A 22,084-nucleotide genomic window follows, 5' to 3' on the forward strand; every position below is an offset into this window, starting at 1 on the left:
TTTCCCCTTGCCTTTTTAAACTAATGTGACCAGCACTGCCCCGTATGCACTTGTATTTTGAGGCTAGACTGGTGAATATTTCATTTCTGTGAATTAATAGGATGTGAGGGAAGCAACTTTAAACTGGGCTCATTTTCTCCTTTGTTATCATCAGCCTTGAGGGAAGAGTAGCAGCAAAACAAATAGGAGATGCATGTGGCCTCATTCTAATTCTTGGGGCACCAATTTTTCCTCAAACCACCACTTATCTTTCACATAAGAGATATGTAAAAGCTTTGAATACAACAACTCATAGCTACACACAGATTCATATTTTGAGTTTGTACTTTAGCTGCCTTAACTAGTGACTAGAATTGACATAAGATTCTTATCACTGACATATAGACATTCCTTGATTCTTTTTTTTCCTCTCCTTGAGTGCAGGACTTAAGTTTGTCAGCCTTTTTTATTTAAGTTATTCAGTGTGGTTAAAAGCAAATTCACCCTGTTGTCCTTTAATTTCTCATGCCATCATCTGAATGTGGGTGTTTAAGAGTAGGGACCCTGAAGCCCGGCTGCCAGGGTTTGAATTCTATCTCTTTTGTTAACTAGGTGTGGAATCATGGGCCAATTATTAATCATCTGTGGCTCAGTCATCTCAACTTTAAGAGGCAGATAATGATGAACATCAACTTAGTGAATCTCTATAAAGTGCTTAGAATGGGATATGGTAAATAGTAAACACAATATAAATGCTTAATGTTATCATTTTTATAGATTGGCCACTAACCATAAGAAAACTATGCTTTCATTGCTAATGTTACTCCAGCCATGCTCTGGTTATAATTTATTTGGTTGTTTTACATTATGCATCATAAGCTAACAGAGCTTCATCTCTTGGTACTTGTTTTATTTTCAGAGCTATCATCTGAATCAAGGCAGATAATCTCTCCCACAACCACTTCAAAAATTAATGTTAGGATCACAGATCTGTTGAAAGAGTTGCCAAACTAATCTTGCCAAACTATGACATATCTTCAGGATTCCTGGCATCCACAGTAGTTTTCCTGTCTGGTATAGATTTTTTTCATTTATTCAAGAAGTATTCATTGAGCACTTACTAGACGCTGGTCATTTCTATTCCAGGACTACTGCTGTGATCAAATCTGTTCCTGTTCTTAGGAAGCTTAGATTCTAATGGCAAGAGTTAGAAAAAAAGACACCCAGGAATAAACTATTTCAAAACTTGATGACAGGCAAAAAGAGGGTGCTAGCTTATGCAATGGATCCAAAACCACTTCTTTAAAGTAGTACTTGAGCAAAGACTTGAAAGAAGCAGGAGGAATAACCATGAGGTTATCTGAGAGGGGGGAAAAAAAAAAAACTCCCAGAAGAAAGCACAGCAAATGGAAAGAGACTTAAGGAAGATTCTGTGTAGTATATTCCAGAAGAGAAAGGAGGTCACTGCAGCTGGGACAGAGAGTCAGAAAGAGTGTGGCAAGATAGGACATCAGAGATGGAGTGTAGGGTTGGATCTTTCCATACTGTTCTAAAATCACTGGGGGATTTTGAACAGAGGAATATGTGAGGTAACTTGTGATTTTAAAGTGTCACCCTGGCTCTGTGTGAAGAATGGAGTCAAAGGGATGGGTAGCAGAAGAAGTAGGGTGGCTAAAGAACATTAACATGATAGTCCAACCAAGAGGGGCTGGTCTTCAAGTAGACGGGTACTGTCTAAGGTACAATCCAATGAACGAAGGAATGGAAGCATGGATATGCAATGTACTGAAAGGAGATTTTTTTTTAGGGGGAAGAGTAGGTTTGTGGAAGAGGTAAATTTTCAAAATTCAAGAATTTTTTTTTTGAAAGGTCATATTGAATAGAATATGCCAGTTGCTCAACTGTTGAAATATCAAGTATGGAGGTGATAGGTGTTCAGAACCACTGTGGGGAGCTCCTTCTTAACATATTTTTCTTTTATATACCTTTGTCATTTCAATAGAAATTTTAGAGGAACTATAGTTAAATTATTTGAAAAAATTTGCCATCTTGAAACTGAAATTTTATAAGGTTCCAAGAAACAAGGTCAAACATAACCAGGTAAGGTAATTTTCATGTAGAAAATTTAAAGAAACTTGCTTTCTTATACTTTATTTCTTGAAATAGCTTGGACAGAGAAAGAGAGCAAGAAAGAGAGAGAGAGATTTATTTTTAATTTTCTTGATGAATGCCATGGTGTTTTTTTTTTTTTTTTGACTATTCTAAAAACAAGTGGCATCATAATATATCTATATCTACATATAAAATCTCCAGTCTCATCTTTCAGTAGTTACTTTCAAATAAATAGGCCTTGAGTTTGTGTCTGCATCTCACTATGCATATACCTCCTCCTAGGAGAACAATTTTAATTTTACAAAGAATGTGTCTTAGCAGAGGGCTAGCTGACATCTCCCTGCCAAAGTTAGTGGTATAATTAAAATGTGTATGAGGCAGATAGATGGCAATTGACTCCCTGTGGTTCCCTGTAATATAGATTCCCTAAATCATAGGCCTTGGTTATGACTACAGCAGTCTGTTGCCTTCTCTCTGTTTTCTTCACAATTGTATGCACCATGCAGAGGATTGCATTTGCCTCACTAGCTGCAGGAACAGGAGATGCAGTACAAGACCCGAGTGCTGTTTTGTACATTTTCTTTAATTGAGGCTATACAATAACATGAGAGTTTCAAATCATAGAAGAAGAAAATGATTTCCTATTTCCTATGAAGCATGCTTCAGAAAGTACAGAGACAGAGTCTTTCAAACAAGCTAAGTGTACTCATTTAACAAAGACAAGTTGATTTGGATATCACAGTTTAATGGAGTGTTGCCCAAACCATGCTGTGTCATTGAGAGCTGCCAATTCTTAGTAGGAGAAGTCAGAATTGGATGTTGGCAATTGAACCTGAGAGTTGTAAAGACACAATCACAAAGGCAGAGGATGAGACATAGGTCTGTAAAGAACAGAAACTTTAAGTAAGTAACCAGGGAAAAATGTGTCAGGATTTATTACAGTGGTATGAACACTTGATCTAATACTGAAACTGTCTACTTCCAAATATTCATAAATCCAGAGTCAAGTTATTTATAGTAACCCAAATACTTAAAACAACTTAAATATGTATCCACAGAAGAAAAGAAAAACAGTGGTATCTTCATGCAATAAAATTATAGATAGCCATTAAACTTCATGAATTAGAGCTATATACAATGATAAAAATAAATCTCATAAAGATAATGGTAAAGAAATCTGACACAAAAGAATCTATACAGTGTGCTTTCATTTACAAAACAAAAATTGCAAATCAGATGAATCTTTAGTATTGGAATTTGGGGCAGTGGTTTTCTTTAAGGTGGCTATGGTGTGGTGTGATTGAAACAGGTTGTAAATAAATCTTTGGAGTTTGATGGCACATGCCTGTAATCCCAGTAGCTCAGGAGTTGACACAGGAGAACTTCAAGTTCAAAGCCAGCCTCAGCAACTTAACAAAGTCCTAATCAACTTGGTAAGAACTTGTCTCAAAATAAAAAACAAAAGGAACTAAGGATGTGGCTCAATGGTTAAACACCTGTGGATTCAATTCCTGGTACAGGGGAAAAAAAAAAATCTTAGGGATTGGTAACTTTATGCATGTAACACTTCAATAACAGAAGTTTCAAAACTTAACATGCAGAAATATATGGAAAAGGAAGAGTTAGAAAACTCTAGCTAGCAGAAATTCAATAGTAACCCTATTTAAACTCAGTTGTTACTGAACACAAACTGTAGTGAAAAAAGAAAATAATCTTTTTCTTTTGCTACATGAATATAAAATCAGAGAGAGGAAAACTCAGCTTGTTAAAATGGTCACTTTTACAGGATAGGAAAATGGAAATTTGTCTCTTAGGATAGATATCTCAATGTTGAGGAAAAGTGAAAAGAAAAAAGCTGTTTCAAATGTAGAAAGTAAAGCCAGCATAGTGTGGTAGTGATACCGCCGTTTACCAGTGATGAGTTCTGCTTCCTCTAATGTTGAAGTTTGAACACTAGAGAAGCACGCCAAGGCAAGCATATTAAGCAGGTTTTATTTAAAAGTAGTACTAGCACAGACTTCTCCCAGGAGGGAGAAGGGGGCCATGGCTGATGTTCTAGAATCCCAAGAAGTGAGCGCACCCTACATCTTTTATAGGTTAAGGTCTCTTTTGTTCTCCAGTTCGCTTCCCCCTTATCTCTCCTTCCTGCCTATGTGACTAGACCTGGTTTTGCAGGTAAGATGCATAAAGTGAGTAGCAGGCCAAAGTGATTCAGTCAGGCAAGGGCCCAGGGGGCATTAATTAGCAGCTCCTTGCATGCAGTCCTTGGTAAGGGCAAGTAAATTTGGTAATCAGTGGGCTCTGGAGATCCTTGACATTCCATTCTCCAAGGGGCAGTCTCCAACTTCCAGAGGCAGATGGCTTTCATGGACCCCCTTCAATTTGACCCAATTCCCTATTTCTACACTAACTTCCTGTCCCCAGTTCTGGCTTCATTAGGAGTCAGGAAGAGTGAACTGAATTGCTCTGAAAAAATCAGAAATGAAGTTGAAATTGGGGAAATTAAGGAGATAGGTTGAGAAAAGTACTTGGGGTTCGTATTTCATCAGTAAAGTTTAATGTACACATCTCAGGCTGTGTTTCCATTTAGTTTTCTATGAATCACAGAAAAGGAAACAGCAGCAAGAGTTATAATGGTCAATATTTAAAAAGAAAAAAAAAACCTACAAAGCAGAAATAGGAGATAATAATACTGCAAAAAGCAGCTAAGAACAACATACGTATTCTCACAATAACTACAACTACATGCAGGCAACACTGAGACAAAAATTAGTGGTCCTTATATGTGAGACAGGGTTTGAGTCATTTCTTTACATTTTTTTTTAAAGGACATTTATTTAGCATCATGATCAGACTATTACATTTAGCAATCAACAACATGGGTGCAAAAAAAAAAAAAAGTCTATATTAAAACCCTTTGTTGGAATGCTTTACATTTTCCACAGAACAGAAACTAAAATAACCTGTTATACAATTAGTCACAATTAAAGTCCTCAAGTATTTTTTTTTCCCATACACATGAGTATTGTCTAAACCATCTCTTCTTTGTAGCAGGTAGGCCCTGCCACCACTGTGCTTGACTGAGTTCACAAATCTGTTGTAACGTGTAACTTCCCTGTCACTTCTCCTCTCCTCTCCTGCTAAGCTTTGTTTCCTGACAGTATTAAAACCTTCTGCCACTGCCATAGCTACTGCTGCAGCTGAAACCTCTGTAGCCACCTTGGTTTCATAGTTTGGCAAAGTAGTGGCTTCCACCACCATAAGGTCTGGAACTTCTGCCTCCAAAGTTTCCACCCTTCATGGGTCCAAAATTTGATGACCGACTGTTGCAATTGCCAAAATCATTATAGCATCCACCACCTCCAAAACTGCTTCCATCATTACCAAATCCATTGTAGCCATCCCCACTACCACCATATCCATTGCCACCATAGCTGCCACCAAAACCACCACAACCACTGAAGTTTCCTCCATGAACAAAATTGTCACTTCCACCAAACGCACCTCCACAACCACCACCAAAGTTTCCAGAACCACTTCAACCTCTTTGACTAGATGAAGCAATAGCCATCTCTTGCTTTGACAGGGCTTTCTTCAGGTCACAGTTGTTCCCTTTCACAGTATAGTATTTGTAATACAAAGCTACTCCCCCACCCTTTACTGTTGCATCACAACCTAGTTTGTCAGTCTGAAAGCTGCTCTCCCCACCCTTTCCGCTGCAGCCATTTCCCCACCTCCCAACTACTTGTCAGTCCATGAACATCCTGGCTAGCTATTGGTCCATCAGTCAGCTTGCAAGTATCCTTCCCTGTTATTGGTCCCCTCTTAGCCCAGCGGAATTCAATTGCTTAAGGATAGCTTGCCCACCATCTTTTCTCTTGTTTTCTCTCTCATACTCACTTTCTTTCTCTCTCCTCCTCACTTTTCCACTCTCTCTAGCACTCGCCCTTTGTCTTTTCCTCTCATTTTCTCTCTTACCTTGCAGGGAGACACTCTGCTTATTAAACTCCCTTATGTGATTTACCGTGTCCAGCGTGGTTTTCGCGGGGTTCTTACGGTATTTCTGAATGACAATCTTATCCACAGAGTCATGATCATCAAAAGTTATAAAAGCAAAGCCCCTCTTCTTTCCACTGCCTCTGTCAGTCATGATTTCAATAACTCCAATTTTCCTGTACTGTTTAAAATAATCTTGTAGGTGAGGTTCTTCAGTGTCTTCTTTAATGCCACCAACAAAGATCTTTTTCACAGTTAAGTGGGCCCCTGGTCTTTGAGAATCTTCTCTTGAGACAGCTCTCTTTGGTTCTACTACTCTTCCATTCGCCTATTTGGTCTTGCACTCATGGCTGCATCCACTGATGAAATGACTTCTCAGACTCTCATCAGTTGTTTCAAAGCTCAGCCCTCCTATGAATAACTTCCCCAGCTGTTCGGGCTCTTTAGGGGACTCTGATTTAGACATGAGAGCAGTAGGAACAGAGACTTTAATGATACTTTCTCAGTGGCATCCATGAGCAAAAAGGAGTAAGATAACGAATATATCCCTTCTTCACATTTTAGAAGATATAGTGATTCTAGCAAGCTGGAAGATTTACAGACATCTTGGTTACATAAACATTCACATCACATCTGTTAACATAGCACTTCTTATATTTCATCCTCACCAAAACCCTTTAAAGTAATTATGATTGATTCCTATTAATTGATCTTATACATGAGGACCCTGAGAATTAGGAAAGTTAAAAAAGGCACCTATATCCATGTTGCCACCATGAGATAGAGCGAGAGATCAAATAATTCTAAATAATTTCTACTCCTTGCATTATGCAAAGATCAATAGTTCACTAAAACTAATTCCATGTAACTATTTAGTTGTCTTTCATCTATGAATACTTTTTCCTATAATTGGACCCAATTATAGGATAAATTCTGTTTGATAAATTCTGTTTCATTCTCTTTTTGGAGAACATCACAAATTTCATGTCTGGAAAATACTGAAAATAATAAAATAGAAAATACAGAATATTCTCATCACTCTGAGATATTCTATAAATATACTGAGAAAAAGATATTCTAAGTCCCAGTCTCCAAAGCGCAATTCTAAGAAGGCAAGAAAAACAGGACACTACTGCTGGAAGTATACATTATGAGAACATGGGTCCTTTAAACATTAAATCATTTAAGCAGTCAACTTTCTCTGGGAGAATCAACAGATTTATGCAGGAGTCACCTTAGCAATGAGGAACTCAACCTTCATTTTAGGAACACGGAGTAAAGTCCAGGCTTGGAGCAAAATAGACTAGGGTTAGAAGACTGGTCAAAGGCCACTGATGTGTAATTTCTAGCAAGTTAATTTATTTTGGCTCCATTATTTCATTTTTCTTAATTATAAAAGGAGGATTATATTACCTTCTTAATATGGTTGTCATAAGATTCCATGATGTAGTATAAACTCACTGTGTAGTTCCCTAATACATTACCTGGCATATGAGATGTGTTTAATAAATAATACATACAATGAATAAAATCATCATGATCCTGAAAATTCTCTAGGAAGGTAAACTACATTTGCAGGCAAAATCTGGCCAAGCAACTGCTTTTATAAAGTTTTATTAGAACACAACCAAGTCCATTTGTTTCTGTATTTTCTATGTTTTTTTCACATTAAAACCATAAACCATGAACCTTTCACAAGTCTGAAAATAATTACTAGCTGTTTACATACAGAAAATTTCTAGAGTACTTGAAAATAAACTTGGTGGCTAAAATCTGCAAATATAAGATTTAGATGTTAGAATTTTGCTTATAGAAGGGCCACTGCCTTATAAATAATCAATTTATTTTGTCCTAAATTTTAAAAACTATTAGATTTTTTTTTTTAAATATGGAATGCTTCATGAATTTGTGTGTCATCCTTGCACAGGGGCCATGCTAATCTTCTCTGTATCGTTCCAATTTTAGTATATGCGCTGCCGAAGCGAGCACAAAACTATTAAATTTTGAAATAACAATAGTTACTCTACCTGGCTTGAGTTCATGCAAATCTTAATCACTATCATAAGGACAATTAATTTGAAAAATCAAGCAAAGTTACTTTAGTTACTAAAAAATCCCAATGTATTACACATGTAAAACATCAGTTTTTGTAATTAGAAAATGTAATAATTACTAGGAAAATATTTATCAAGATCTTTTATTAGCAAAATTAAAAAATATTTTGTTATTAGCAGATTTATAAAAATAAAATTATCTACTATTTTTAGTTTGCATTAAAAATTTAAAAATACAAAAGTTTTCAGGCCTCACCAACTTTTAACATCACCATAATTAGCAATATTGTTGACAACAAACATTTATTAAATGCTTTCTGTTTGCCAATCACAGTATAATGTAGACATTCTAATTCATTAAATCATTATACTAACAAATGGGACATTATTTAACATTAATCATTTTTATGTATTTTTATATTTTCTGAAATTTTCACAGTGGTGTTTTATAATAAAAAATAAACAAATGTACTTTTTACAAGTGGAAAGGAAGGCAAATCCAGCTACCTGTACTCATTTAACTCATCACCTCTCCCTTTACTTTCCTCATTGAGAAATTTGAGGGGAATGATAAAGACAGTCAAACATAAAAATCAAAAAGAAAGGGAGCAAATAGTGAATTTTCCAGTGAAGAAAGAACAAGAGATGGGAGGAAAAATAGCTGTCCAAAGAAACACAAATCATCATCATCATCATCATCAAACTAGAGACCCCATATGAGAAAAAGATCAGAAGAACAATAATCAAGTAGAAAAAAGGAAGGAAATGGAAACAGAATTCACATAATCTACAAGGAGTTGGAATAAAGTCATAAGATATAGTTGGCTTTATCAATACGTGCAGCAGGAAGCTAAATGAAAGTAGAACAAAAGATTGTCAGAAATCATTTTGGTAAGAACATGATTGACACAACCAATCTGAAGTTGGAAAGGACATGTATTATTTTTCATGCTTGTATTCTAAAGAGAATTGTCATAGGGCTAGAAGAATGATTAGAAAATGTATTATATACAATTGAGAATAACAGATTCCACACATGTGAGAGGGATGAAAGTTTCCATAAAGCATCACAAAATGCTTTACTATTCATAAAAAACCCAATACTGGCTTCTAAGAAGCTGACATGAAAGAGAAACAGGCTTCACTGGCCACTAACTTAGAGGGAAAAAATTACCACGTCCACACTGATGACCCAGAGTAAATGTAGGCAAAATCAACAAAAGGGCCTGTCCCAACTTAGGACTCAGACTGCCACTAAACCTGTCAATTCTAGACAAATTCTTCATAGTTAAGCCCTACCAGAGAAACTGAGAGGAGACAGCAGCTACTAATACTCAAACTCCATTTTCCAAAGAGACCCACTATTCAAATCATATGCTCTTCAGCAGGAAGAATCTACCCTACTCCTTACCCTCATGCCCACACATTCAGATTCAAAGTCTCTCTTCCAGATAAATGTGGGAAGACTAAATTTTCAGTAGGCATTTCCTTTTGCCCACAGTAATCTGGACAATGAAGAAAAAGGGAGATAAAGAATGAGCGTCAGTGATTAAAAAAGAAAAGGTCTTCATCAAAGACCTTTTCAAGCATCACTGAGACAATTTAAGTTTCTTCATTCTAGCTTTGTAGAGGAAAGTACACACACACACACACACACACACACACACACACCCTTACCTTAAAAAAAAAATATTCAAATAAACAAAGAAATGATGACATGGTTAAAAGGTTGACTCTGGATCCACACACACCCAAGAAAGTTAAATACTTTTATCTGAGAATTTTCCCTAGTCATCTCAAGTACTTTTAGAAAATAAAAGAGATACTTCCTGTGATTTCCTGTGTACTTCACTTTTGGGTCTTGTAAAATTATGAACCAAAATGTTGTATTTTCATCTTTTTTTACTCAGAAGGTAAACTTCTGAACTCATTCTTTCCTTCTGGGATTAGACAGAGCCAGAGATGGTGACATGAGCCTTCACAGCCTCACCAGGGCTGCACTATGTGCACATCTTTCATTATTTCATTACCAGAAACATATACATACATAAGAAAATATGTGTATTATTATGCTTATTTGCACTTTACAGGGAAAGAAATTGTGATTTAGATTAAATAACTTGACCTTTTTCCACAGAGAATAGAATTAGAAACAAAATTTGAATCAAGTCATTTTTTTCTTTGAGATTTGGGTACTAAAACCAGGGTGTACTCACATGCTAGTCAACTGCTCTACCAGTGATACTTACCCCAGCCCTTGTAGCAAGTCTTCATACTCCAAAAGTGTGTATTTTTAATTATTCTTTTATAACACCAAAAGAAACAACAAGAAAAAGATACTTTTACTCCAAAAACAAAAAATTACAGATGTCTGAGTTCTAAATAAATAAAGAACATTTTCTCAGAGCCTTACGCTTCTGTACAAAGTATTAGTGTTAATGTACTTGGTAATTTATTTTTTAAAGGCTAAAGTGGGGAAATTGTAATGCTTCTATTCTGTGAGAGGTAGAACTCATTACCTATCAAAGAATATGAAAACTATGATTGTTCAAAAAATGGTAAGCATTCAGGAAAGTAGTGAATTCTAATTCAGTAGGTTATGACAGACATATACTAAGAGAGTTCATTCTATTTCCTTCTTTTAGAAATAATTGACTACCTGATCCATGTTGTATAAAGATTTATCTATGTTTTCAATAAGGCACATTTGAGCTATAATCTGCAGTGCTATATTTACTCAACAGGGAAATGAAAAAGAACATTTGTTTTTGCTTTTAAACAGATCATAATCTTGTTAAAAATAGAATATATGTGAGGAAAACCTGAGAAGCAATTGTACATCAACAATTTATACACAATCAGAAAACATAATATAGTCAATATATTAATTCAAAAATTACCTTTAAAAATACCCATAGCATAATTACCATTACAAAATGAAATATTACAAATATGTATTCTACTGCTACCCAAATCAATGGACTTCCACAAAATGAATGGAGAATAAAACTGGCCAGTTCAGGTTTTGCTTCAAGCACAAATTCTAGAACTCAATAAATATTATAAAGAAAATCAGTGTTTAAGTCCTAAAAAGAAAATCCACTCCATTTTTCATGTTTGTAAAAAATAATTGCTTCCTTCTCCATGTCCCCATAAATGCATTCATCTAATGTCCAACTCTTTAGATAATCACTCTGTATTTTTGCACCATTTGCTTTAACATGTTTCCATAAACGGTTAAATTATTTTCACTAGAAGGCTAAACTCCCTAATGCTTATTAAGCTCATTCTAACTTTTCCATTACTAGGACTTTGAGAGGTATAATGAGGATTCTGAGAAAAATCAATTGTGTGCTGGATGTGCAATTATTGGGATCTTTAGCATATATGCAATAAGTAAATAAGCACGGATGACTCTTGCTGTGAAGGGATTCAAAATAAAATAAATGATGGAACCACAATTGAGGAAGCAGATTATTTCTCACCAGGTGTTTTGGGAATATGGAAGCAACACTGTAATTTTTTTTTCTTTTTTTACTGCTTATTCTCTGAAACAATTGGAAAATGCCCCAGGAACGACATTAAGACAAATAATTTATGCCACACAAATCATTAAACCATAAGCAACTTCATTAAGTATCTTCCCATTGGTAGACCGAACTAAAACAGCTGGCTTGACTGTTGGATATTAATAAAATAAATAAATAAATAAAATTCCTACTGCAATCAAAACCCTTTCTTTCAGATTTATAATGAGTTTCTTTATTTAAAGTGACCCAAGGAAAACAAACCAGCCTAATTAATGCTGACAATTGAGTTCTGAGAAAAAAATCTGATCAGATGTTTGCTTTAAAAAGGCCCTGGATGTTTTATGACAACAATATTAATAATAGCTAACATTTACTGAGTACTTACTATGGGCCAAACATTATAATCAATGCTTTATTTCTATTAACTTATTCAATCTTCACAACAACCCTGTAAGTATTATTAGGACTAGCTATGTGATTTTAGGAGATTACTGCAAAATGGAAACGCAGAGCCCTTCATTCAAAAAGGGTCTAAAATGTGCAAGTGCACTCGCGCGCGTGCGCGTGCGTGTGTGTGTGTGTGTGTGTGTGTGTGTGTGTGTGTGTGTTTCCCCTTTGGCAGTCTCTCTCTTAAACAATCATGGCATTTTTAATTTAGCTGTTTCATATTTTGTTCCTTTGTACATGAAAAGTCTCATTTCATAGATGAGACAAATAGAGGTAAAGAATAAATTATTCATCTGGACATGAGAGCTGACTCAAGATCACATGACACAATCAGAGTCAAAGAAACATACTGAGATGTCACTGGGAATGCTGGGAAGAAGACTCACTTTTCTCATCGAACTTGAACATGGAGATCTTTGAGGTCTGGAGCAGAGCCTCACATTGGATCTGTGATATATTTTAAATTTTTGGACAAGATACACTTCTTTTGGGTTTCTATTACATTCACTCATAAATTCCATCTGCAGTTGATTCCAGCTTTAGTTGGCTTTTATTTAGGTCTGCTGTAGGGGAAAAAAGGTTCTCCTCTTTCCTTGCATGCTACAAAGATGTCCAGGTTCTAATCTCCAGAATCTAAAGCTATATTACCTTAAATGGAAAAAAAAAAAAAAAAAAAAAAAAAAACTTAAGCTCAGGACCTTGATATCAGGTTATTCTCCTGGATTATTATCTAGGTGGGTCCAATGTAATCACCAGGGTCCCTAATGGAGGGAGTCAGGAGTACCATTAACAGAAAGAGATATGATGACAGAAACAGAGATTGGCATGATTCAGAGTCATTAGTTAAAAGAACAAGGAGCGCCAAGGGCAGAGGTGTACTGCCTGTAATCCCAGCAACTCAGGAGGCTGAGGCAGGAGGATCCTAAATTCAAAGCCAGTCTCAGCAATTTAGTGAGGCTCTAATCAACTTAGCGAGACCCTGCCTCTAAATAAAATATGAAAAGAAGTAGGGATATGGCTCAGTGATTGAGTGCCCCTGGTTTCAATCCCCAGGACAAAAGAAAAAAAAGAAAAAAGAAAAACACACATGCACAAAAAACAGTAGTCTCTAGATACTGGAATAGGCAATGGAATAGATTTTCCCCTAGATCATCCATAAGGAACTCTACTGGTCCTCTGTAGACTTCAGAACTCTGAACTACAGGATATAAATCTGGGTTCTTGTAAGCTACTAAATTTATAATAATTTATTTTAATAATAATAGCAAACTCATGTAACATCTCTTGCAGAGGTGTGACACATTTAAATCCAGAATACAGTGTAGAATATCATAATTTATTTAAAGACCAAAAAAACACAGATTTTTGTTGGCAACACAGAAATCAATTTTGCACTTCCTATGCCCTTCTATGAAAATAAACTTAGAGGAAGACAGCAATTTTTATTGCCATTTCTCTTATTAGTATTTGATTATAATTGTGCTTAATACTCAAACTTTTTTCTGTTCTGAAGAATTTATTGCCTTTATTACTTTTAGAACAAGCTGTAATGTCTAGTGAGGAAGTCTCTATGGGAGTTTCTGAATTTGTAGAAACAGACTCATTAAAACAGGTATTCTCAATCTTTCTTCTGCTCCTTACATCCCTGAAGGATACTACACACACACACTAGAAACAGTAAATTTTAATCATGTGAGCCTGAACGCCTCCTGTTCCCATTGTGAATCTCATCATTAGCAATAACTACTTTATTGTGGTCCTCACATCAGCATGAGAGCAGAGAGCAATAGAGTCCCATCTCTCCTAACTTGGCTGTAGAAGAAAAACGCAGAATATATACGTACTTGGAATCACGAGTGTTAACCATATTTCCTGCTCGGAGCATTTCTGCTGTAATTCATGCTAGGAATATATTTGCATGAAGGATGCAGAAGATGGCTAATTAAAAAAAAAATCATACTGAAGGAAGAGCTCCCTATGAGCTCCTAAAAGAGGCAATTCTGATGATAACATGGAATATGTCATTCAGATTTGTGCTCTGGTCCAGCCCTATGGGCGAGGATCAGATTCTGGAGAGACTGAAATGGCAAGAAGTGTCATCAGAGGAAATAAACATGAGCAAGTACTAATATAAAACAAGGCATTGGGACTGGCACTGGAGATGCAGACCTCAGCACAGATCCTCATAATACTTAACTTTGACACACTAATAGCTGAAGTGCCTCAGTTTCAGCAAGGATGGAACCCAGCTTCCAGAAGGAGAGGTGAAAGACCCAGTTTAGAGAAGTTGAAGCTGTACTGAGATGCCTAGTATACCCACCTGCAACAGCAGCAGACGCCACAAGAAAATAGAGAAAGCACTGAGGAGGAGTGGAAGATTTCAGCAATATTGGATCACAAAGGACCAGGAAAATATAACTTGTAGTAGTTCATGAGTGATTATTTTTACTTCCAAAGACAATTTAGTCCAAATAAAACACAATCACTGATAAGTACTTTTTCCCTTTCTTCTAACTTGCCTTGTCTATATGTACACAAGCAGCTCAACCCTCTTTCCCTCAACCAGCACACATATACATTTATTTGAACCCTGGTTGCTTTTCTAAAAATATTTTCTCCCTTTCTGTTGGTTGTCTCTTCACTTTCTTAATTGCAGTGCTGGGAAAACAGGATATTCATATGCAGAAGAATGAAAGTAGATCCCTATACTCAGTTCTCAATTTAACAGAGTGAAGATACAGCCAGCAGAATGGAAAAAAATACTTGCCAGCTATTCTTCTGACAGAGGGTTAATATTCAGAATATATTAAAGAACTAAAAAAAAAAAATTCAACATTAAAAAAAGTAAATAACTCAATAAATAAAGGGGCAAGTGAACTGAACAAACATTTCTCAAAAGAATACAAATGGCCAATGACAATATGAAAAAATGTTCAGCATCTTTAGGCAGTAGGGAATTGCAAATCAAAACTATACTGAGATTCCATCTTAGTCCAGTTAGAATGACAATCATCAGTAATACAAATAACAGTATATACAAGTAAGGGTGCAGGAAAAAGAAACTCTTAATACACAGTTGATGGGAAAGTAAATTAGTAAGGCCAGTATGGAAATCAGTATGAAGGTTTTTCAAAAAGTTCAAACTATAACTACCATATGATCCAGCTATACTACTCTTTGGCATTTACCCAAAAGAATTGAAGGCAGCATATGTTAGAGATTCATGCAAACTCATGTTTATAGCAGAATACATAATAGCCAAGACAAGGCATCATCCTAGGTGTCCATCAACAGTTGAATTTAAAAAGAAAATGTGGTATGTATATACACACAATAGAGTTTTATTCAGCCATAAAGAAGAATGAAATTATGTTATTTGCAGGAAAAATGGATGGTACTGGAGACCAGGATTCTGAGTGAAATAAGTCAGACGCAGAGAGAAAAGTATTGCATGTTTTTTCTTATATATGGAAGTTAGAGGGAAACAATGGAGAAAAAAGGAAGCCAGGAAAGTAGAAAGGAAAACATTCAGGTTGATGAAGGGGGCTCAGGGAAGGAGGTGGGAAGGTTGTGGGGACTGGGGAGTCAAAGTGGTTGAAATATGTTTTTATGTATGTGCAAATATGCCATGATGAAATCCATCATTCTGCATAATTAAAGTGCACCAAATAAATAAGATAGGGCCCCAAACTCCCAGTCTCTGTGAGCGGGTAAGAGTCTCACCTTAATAAGAGACAATTAACAAACACAGATGATCTAAGCATATTGAACACCTCACTATCCACCATCCTCCCCATCCTTTCCATTAGCTTGCCTAGTTTAAAAATTCTTTTGTTTTCACAGTGCTGAGTTAGATCTTTCTCCCCTATTCAGCAGTCCTGACCCTTATTACAATGGACTTAAATAAAGTCTTCCTTGACTGTTTAACTGGTCTGGTGCAGTTTTCCTTTAAAAAAAAAAATCTTAATTCATCATTTGGAGGTCTGGGTTACACTTTCCGTAATTTTGACTTTGTCTTTAGCTCCCTGTATTTGGTCTATTCTCATCTAATTAAAACGTTGCCTGAGTTTACTCCTGTTCCTTTTAAATGCTAAGAGAGCTGCATCTGGAGAGTGATTATAGGAAACAGAATTAACCCAGAGGCCTCTAGACTCTTTTTTTTGTTTTGTTTTCTTTCCTCAGGGTATCTACATGTGGTCATTGGGCCCTTTGCATTTGCTTCTTCAGCAAATATTTATTGAGCATTTGTTTTATGTCAGGTGCTATAATAAACCTCAGGTATTCTCCACCAGAACCTAAATAGGTTGACAGTAAGCTACACACTCCTTAGGATTAGAATATTTCATTGTATCTCACAGGTTGCTGTATTTTTTCCTAAAAGTAATACATTCTTAATCTAAAGCAATGACAATCTAAGTGGGTAATTAAATCAGCTGAGGGACTGGGAATGTATCAGAGGCTGGTTGCTAGAAGACCTGCCTAAAAACCTTACATTCACAGCCGTGCTCAATCGTCCCACTGAAGGGAAATACTATTAGGCATTATTAAGGATGTCTGCATTAGTCACACAGGGTCTGGAAGCATTTTCCTAGAGCACCCCACACTTTTGAATTTATTTCTCTTATTTTCTATGACAAGGAAATGAGAGTGGTTATCAGCGTGGCATTCTGTTGATTAAATCAAGTTTCCACAGCAATGTAAGTCAAAAAATATTTTCCCCCAAAGAATACGTTTAATAGCCTATCATTCATGTTTAAGGAGAGAAATAAAGGAGAGGAAAAAATAAAACTACATTTTGTAAGAGGAAGATAAAATTCCATTGTGTTCAAGTATTTCACGCATAAAACCTTCTGAAATCCACTGTCATCTAATCGCAAGCTCCATAGGAGTAAACTGCTCACTGTTTGAAAGGCAATTAACTCTTTCAGTCCTCAAAGGAGAGGACAATGTTGTTTATCACTCATCCTGTGGATTAGGTTTGAGGTGCTTAGGGCTATAATACATCCAATTATCCCTCTTTGGAGTTGTTTACTATCTTTAGGAGGGTTTTTGATGTTTTATGACAACATTTTATTCAACAAAAAGAAGAAAATGTATTGCAAATATTTGGTGTTTCACACTGATAGTATCTCTGTGGTTTCAGCAAATGACTTTGGCAAGCTTTCCCACATAATGACTGCACACTACCCACAGTACCAAGGGCAATGGAGCAAGAACTTTCTGGTTCCATAATGAACCCCATCTATTGTTAGAACTCTTTCAAAGACTGATTAATTTTTTTAGCTTTTTGATATTTTATTATGAGTTATTCAGCGTGAGCAAATAAGTAGGTGAGAAAGCAGTTTAGTATAATAATTAAGAGCTTAAGATTCAGAGACCTAGGTACCTGAACTCACATTGCAGCTTAATCATTTCATCCTTGTGTGACCTTGGGTAAGTTATACCCTAGAGCTGATTCATCATTCATAAAACAGGCCTATTAAAACCTATCTAGGAGTATTATTTGAGGAACTGGGAGAATACTTAACATAGTGTCTGGCACTTTGCAGGTATTATAAAATGACATATTTGACATCTCTTATTATGGTGTTATGTTAGTTAGGTTTACATCACTATGACCAAAAGACCTGACCAGACAAACTTAAGAGAAGGAAAAGTTTATTTTGGTTCATGGTTACAGGATTAGAAAATAAGGGAAGCCATCATCTTATTAGCTAAATACTGGCCTTCACCAGGAATCTATTTTGAGCTTTGCTTCTGTTAAATAAACTAGAATTAATTCAAGAGTTCAGGTTCCTCCTTATATCAGTCACATCTTTAAAGAAACTGGAGGATTAGCAAGTCTAATCAGACAGTACTTACAACACGTGACTCATCTTAAGAAAACATAGTCATGTCAAGATGATGTGATGCCTCATCACTTACCATTCTAGGCAATAAGAATCCAGAACAAACATATGTATTGCCAGATAAAAGAACTGCCTTAAATTTGTCAGTTCATGCTAGGCGCAGTGGCTTACACCTGTGATCCCAGCAACTCGGGAGACTGAGTAAGGAGGACCGTGGGTTCAAAGCCAGCCTCAGCAGGTTAGTGAGACACTTAGCAACTCAGTGAGTCCTATCTCTAAATGAAATATAAAAAAGGGTTGGGGATGTGGCTCAGTGGTTAAGCACCCCTAGGTTCAATCCCCAGTACTAATAAATAAATAAATAAATAAATAAATAAATAAATAAATGAATAAATAAATAAATAAATTTGTGAGTTAGTAAGATATGTTCTCCACTATGGCAATATGAATATAATGATGTGCTGGAGGACTGATTAAGAAAACAATGAATGACTCAACAGAATAACAGACTTTGTGGGTAAGAGACTGGGGTTGTGACTCAGTGGTAGAGTGCTTGTCTACCATGTGTAAGGCACTGGGTTCGATTCTCAGCACTGCATACAAATAAATGAATAAAATAAAGGTCCATAAGCAACTAAAATATATATATATATTATAAACTTATATATTATATATATATAAGCAACTAATATATATATATATATATGTATATATATATATATATATATATATATATAATATGACTTTGAAATCAAGTCTGCAGTGGTCTCAAGTTTCTATCATCACATTTCTACCACAAAAGACAGTATCTCATTTCAGACCAAAAAGTCTCCTGTTACACTTTTGTCCACAAATGTTTTAGTTGAACTTATCTCAGAAGAAGACTTAAGAATCCAGAGGAGCAGTGAAGAGCCTAGGTTCGGGCACCAAACCTGCAAGGTGCAGTCTTCACTCTGCCACGTACCAGCTACATGTCTTGAACACAGTTCCTACCCTATCTGACTCAGTTTCCTCAAGTGCACAATAAAGAATACAAAGAAAGAAATACCGATCTATTCAATGAATGTGTTCATGTAAGTTTGTGTGTGAGACAATGCAATCGTGTTCAGAAGTAAAATAATTAGATTATGAGAACTGTAACCTAATCTGTAGATTAATCCACTGATATGGATTAACTGGGGCCTGTAGAGTGTGACTGGAGGAAATAGGTTATTATGTTTATGTCTTTAGGGTTTATATTTTGTCCCAGGTGAGTGGAACTCTCTCTCTCTCTGCTTCCCAGTTGCCACGCTCTGAGCTACATACCTCTGCCACATCCTTCTGCCAAGATGTTCTGCCTCATCTTGGACCCAAACCTATGGAATAAGTCAACTGTGGACTGAACCTCGAAACCATGAGCCAAAATTGACTTTCCCTCCTCTAAGTTGTTCTTGTTAGGTCTTTAGGTCACAGCAACACAAAAGTTGTTTGTTTTAACAAACCCATCTGACCAAATTAGCCAGTCCCTGCCCAATACAGTCTCATTATATTTATTTAGATGATATTCATTTGCTGAGCAAGGAAGCTAGCTGAATGCTAAGAAATCAGAAGTATGAGACTTCAAGTACTGTCTTTAAAGTTGACAGCGGCATGAAAAAATATATATGCGCGCACACACACACACACACACACATACACACACAGAAAACAGGTATTCAAATAATAACTCAGTCTCAGACTGCTTCCAGAACTACATATCTATATGATATAAAAAGAAACTGCCTGATTAATATCTCTTGATTCTTAAGAGGCCATGCAGCTTAGAGCATGTTTTTGATTCCTCAGCCACAGATGATTATCCTGAGATGGGGTCTGGCCCAAGGGCAGTCAATGCAAAGTCTCATTTTTTAAAAAAATGATGATCTACACCATGTAATAATAAAGAGATGATTTGGGCCAATCAGGATCCCTTGTAAATCTGAACCAATAATACTTGAGTCCATTAGTGATAGGAGGTAAAGTGGAGGATGCTGTGAAGGAGAGTTTTAGACCATGGCAAGCTGTGTTAATTACACATTAATCACCTTAAGTGGCTGATTGCTGAAAGGACTCACAGGACTCAAAGAGTTTATTACAAGCAAAGAATATAGATCAGCAACAGTGAAGGAAGGATATGCATTGAAAGGGGTCCACAGAGCTCAGACAGGCATATTTATTCTCTCTTGTCTGGTTATATTGCTCAGAACATATTCTATTTCCAGGTCTCAAACTATAACTGGTGTGCTTGCAAAACACCTCAGACCAGGAAGCCCAAAGTCAGCTCTTCGTGGAAGTTTCTTAGAATGAGCTGTCTCACCTGACTCAAGTCATAAATCCAATTATTATTACTAAACAATGCTGACAGGCTGGCACATCCTGGTCATGGATGCATAGTCAGAGAACATCATATATTTTAGTTAAAGAGTTCCATACTGCTGGTCAAGGATCAGTAGCTTCAGGAGAAGCAAGCGATCAATCAGTCCAGCTGAGGTTAACCCTGGCTATGCACAGGTTTAAACCATAGTTGAGCAGAAACTATGAGTTTGCATAAGAAGCTGGTAAATGGAAAGAAGTACAAAGGGGATGGAAGATGTAAATGAACAAGAGTAAGGAGAAGGTGGGGAGTAGGGAGACACACACTTTTAAGGTTTTATCCAACTTTAATGATTTTACAGAGCCCTTTCCATTTTCTTTTTATTAAAGTATGTGAAGTATGTAATGTTCTTTTCAAAACAGAAAATAAAAAAATACAATAGGTATAATTTTCTATACATGGTGATTATATCTCTGATCTGAGTTTCTTTTTACTTTATTTTTGTTAATATTATTTTAATTGATAAATTATAATTATATAAAATATATGGAGTAAATGTGATATTTTGAAAATACAAATGTTAAGGTTTAAGGATGTCCAAATAAGTCATACCCTTCCACTTTTAGTTCTGAACTGAAAAATTCACAAAGTGGTGGACAGCCAAATATTCATTTACTATAAAGGAAACGGAGGAAGTAGAACAGGACAGAAAGTGTACTCCATCCAGACATCAGTTCCAAAAGAAAAATCCAGAAATTTTTAGTTATGCATGCCCAATTCCTTTTCTCAGTCTCAATAATCAAATCAACTCTTCTTCCTTGGCAAACTATGAGTTAGATGTAAGGAAAAAAAAACTGAAAGTATTGTTGAAACTGAAGTCCTCTCACCCAAAAATGAGAATAGAAGATTGAGATTCCCTGAGAAATGAATATATTTGACATGATAGAAAACATTAGCAATTCATTCAATGTCAGCAAAAGGATGTTTCCTTTGATTGAAGTTTCTTTTGCTCCTCTTTTCCCTGGACCCCTGGATTTCCTAAAATTCATTCACATATAATAATCTGTCTTAATACAAGGGCAAAGAGCACCCAACCCTACCAAGAGTAATTTGCTTCATAGTAAAATACTGTATTGGAAATTCTGGATAATAAGGGTGGCACCATATCCCTTGTGGCATTTAAGGCTCTTGGAGTTTAGATAGGAGCAAGGATTTGCTCATGAAATCAGCCTGCCACTTTGCACTTTTGTAGCAAATAAAAACTAGTTGTGAACTCAACCCATTGAACATTCAGGAATTAATCAGCTTCCCTTCACATTAGACTCCCATTTATCTCTATGCTTCCAAGATTCTTTCTGACACCACAATTAGGGAGGCTAAAATGCTGAAATAAAAGCATCTACTATAGTCACTTCTCTGCAGCTAGAAGCACAAATTATTAGGGGAAATCTAGGGAACTGTCTGCAGAGACATGTCATGTCTTCCTCCCCTGTAAGAACCTCTTTTCATGGAATATCATGAGGGCTGCTAATTGGGTCTTCTGGTGCCCAGCCTGCCTTGCACCAGACTCCTAGTGATGGCCATGTTAAAAATCAAAAAATAAAGTTTGTTTCAAAAGTGAAGTAAGGGCTGGGGAGATAGCTCAGTCGGTAGAGTGCTTGCCTCGCAAACACAAAGCCCTAGGTTCGATCCCCAGCACCGCAAAAAAAAAAAAAAAAAAAAAAAAAAAAAAAAAAAAAAAAGTGAAGTAAATGTTAAAGAATATTCATGAAACAAAATTTACAC

The 22,084-nt window shown here is 36.1% G+C and overlaps 1 non-coding gene and 1 pseudogene across 1 annotated transcript; both read right to left on the reverse strand.

Moving 5' to 3' along the window:
* Positions 1 to 5,254: 5,254 nt before the first annotated feature.
* LOC124962744 (heterogeneous nuclear ribonucleoprotein A1-like) lies at positions 5,255 to 6,553 on the reverse strand (annotated as a pseudogene).
* A 1,416-nt stretch (positions 6,554 to 7,969) lies between these two features.
* On the reverse strand, positions 7,970 to 8,076 carry LOC124963776 (U6 spliceosomal RNA). The gene has a single exon (XR_007104813.1). It is a non-coding gene; the product is annotated as a U6 spliceosomal RNA (small nuclear RNA).
* Between the last annotated feature and the right edge of the window lie 14,008 nt (positions 8,077 to 22,084).

This window comes from Sciurus carolinensis, chromosome 13 (assembly GCF_902686445.1).
Source record: "Sciurus carolinensis chromosome 13, mSciCar1.2, whole genome shotgun sequence".
Classification (NCBI taxonomy): domain Eukaryota; kingdom Metazoa; phylum Chordata; class Mammalia; order Rodentia; family Sciuridae; genus Sciurus; species Sciurus carolinensis.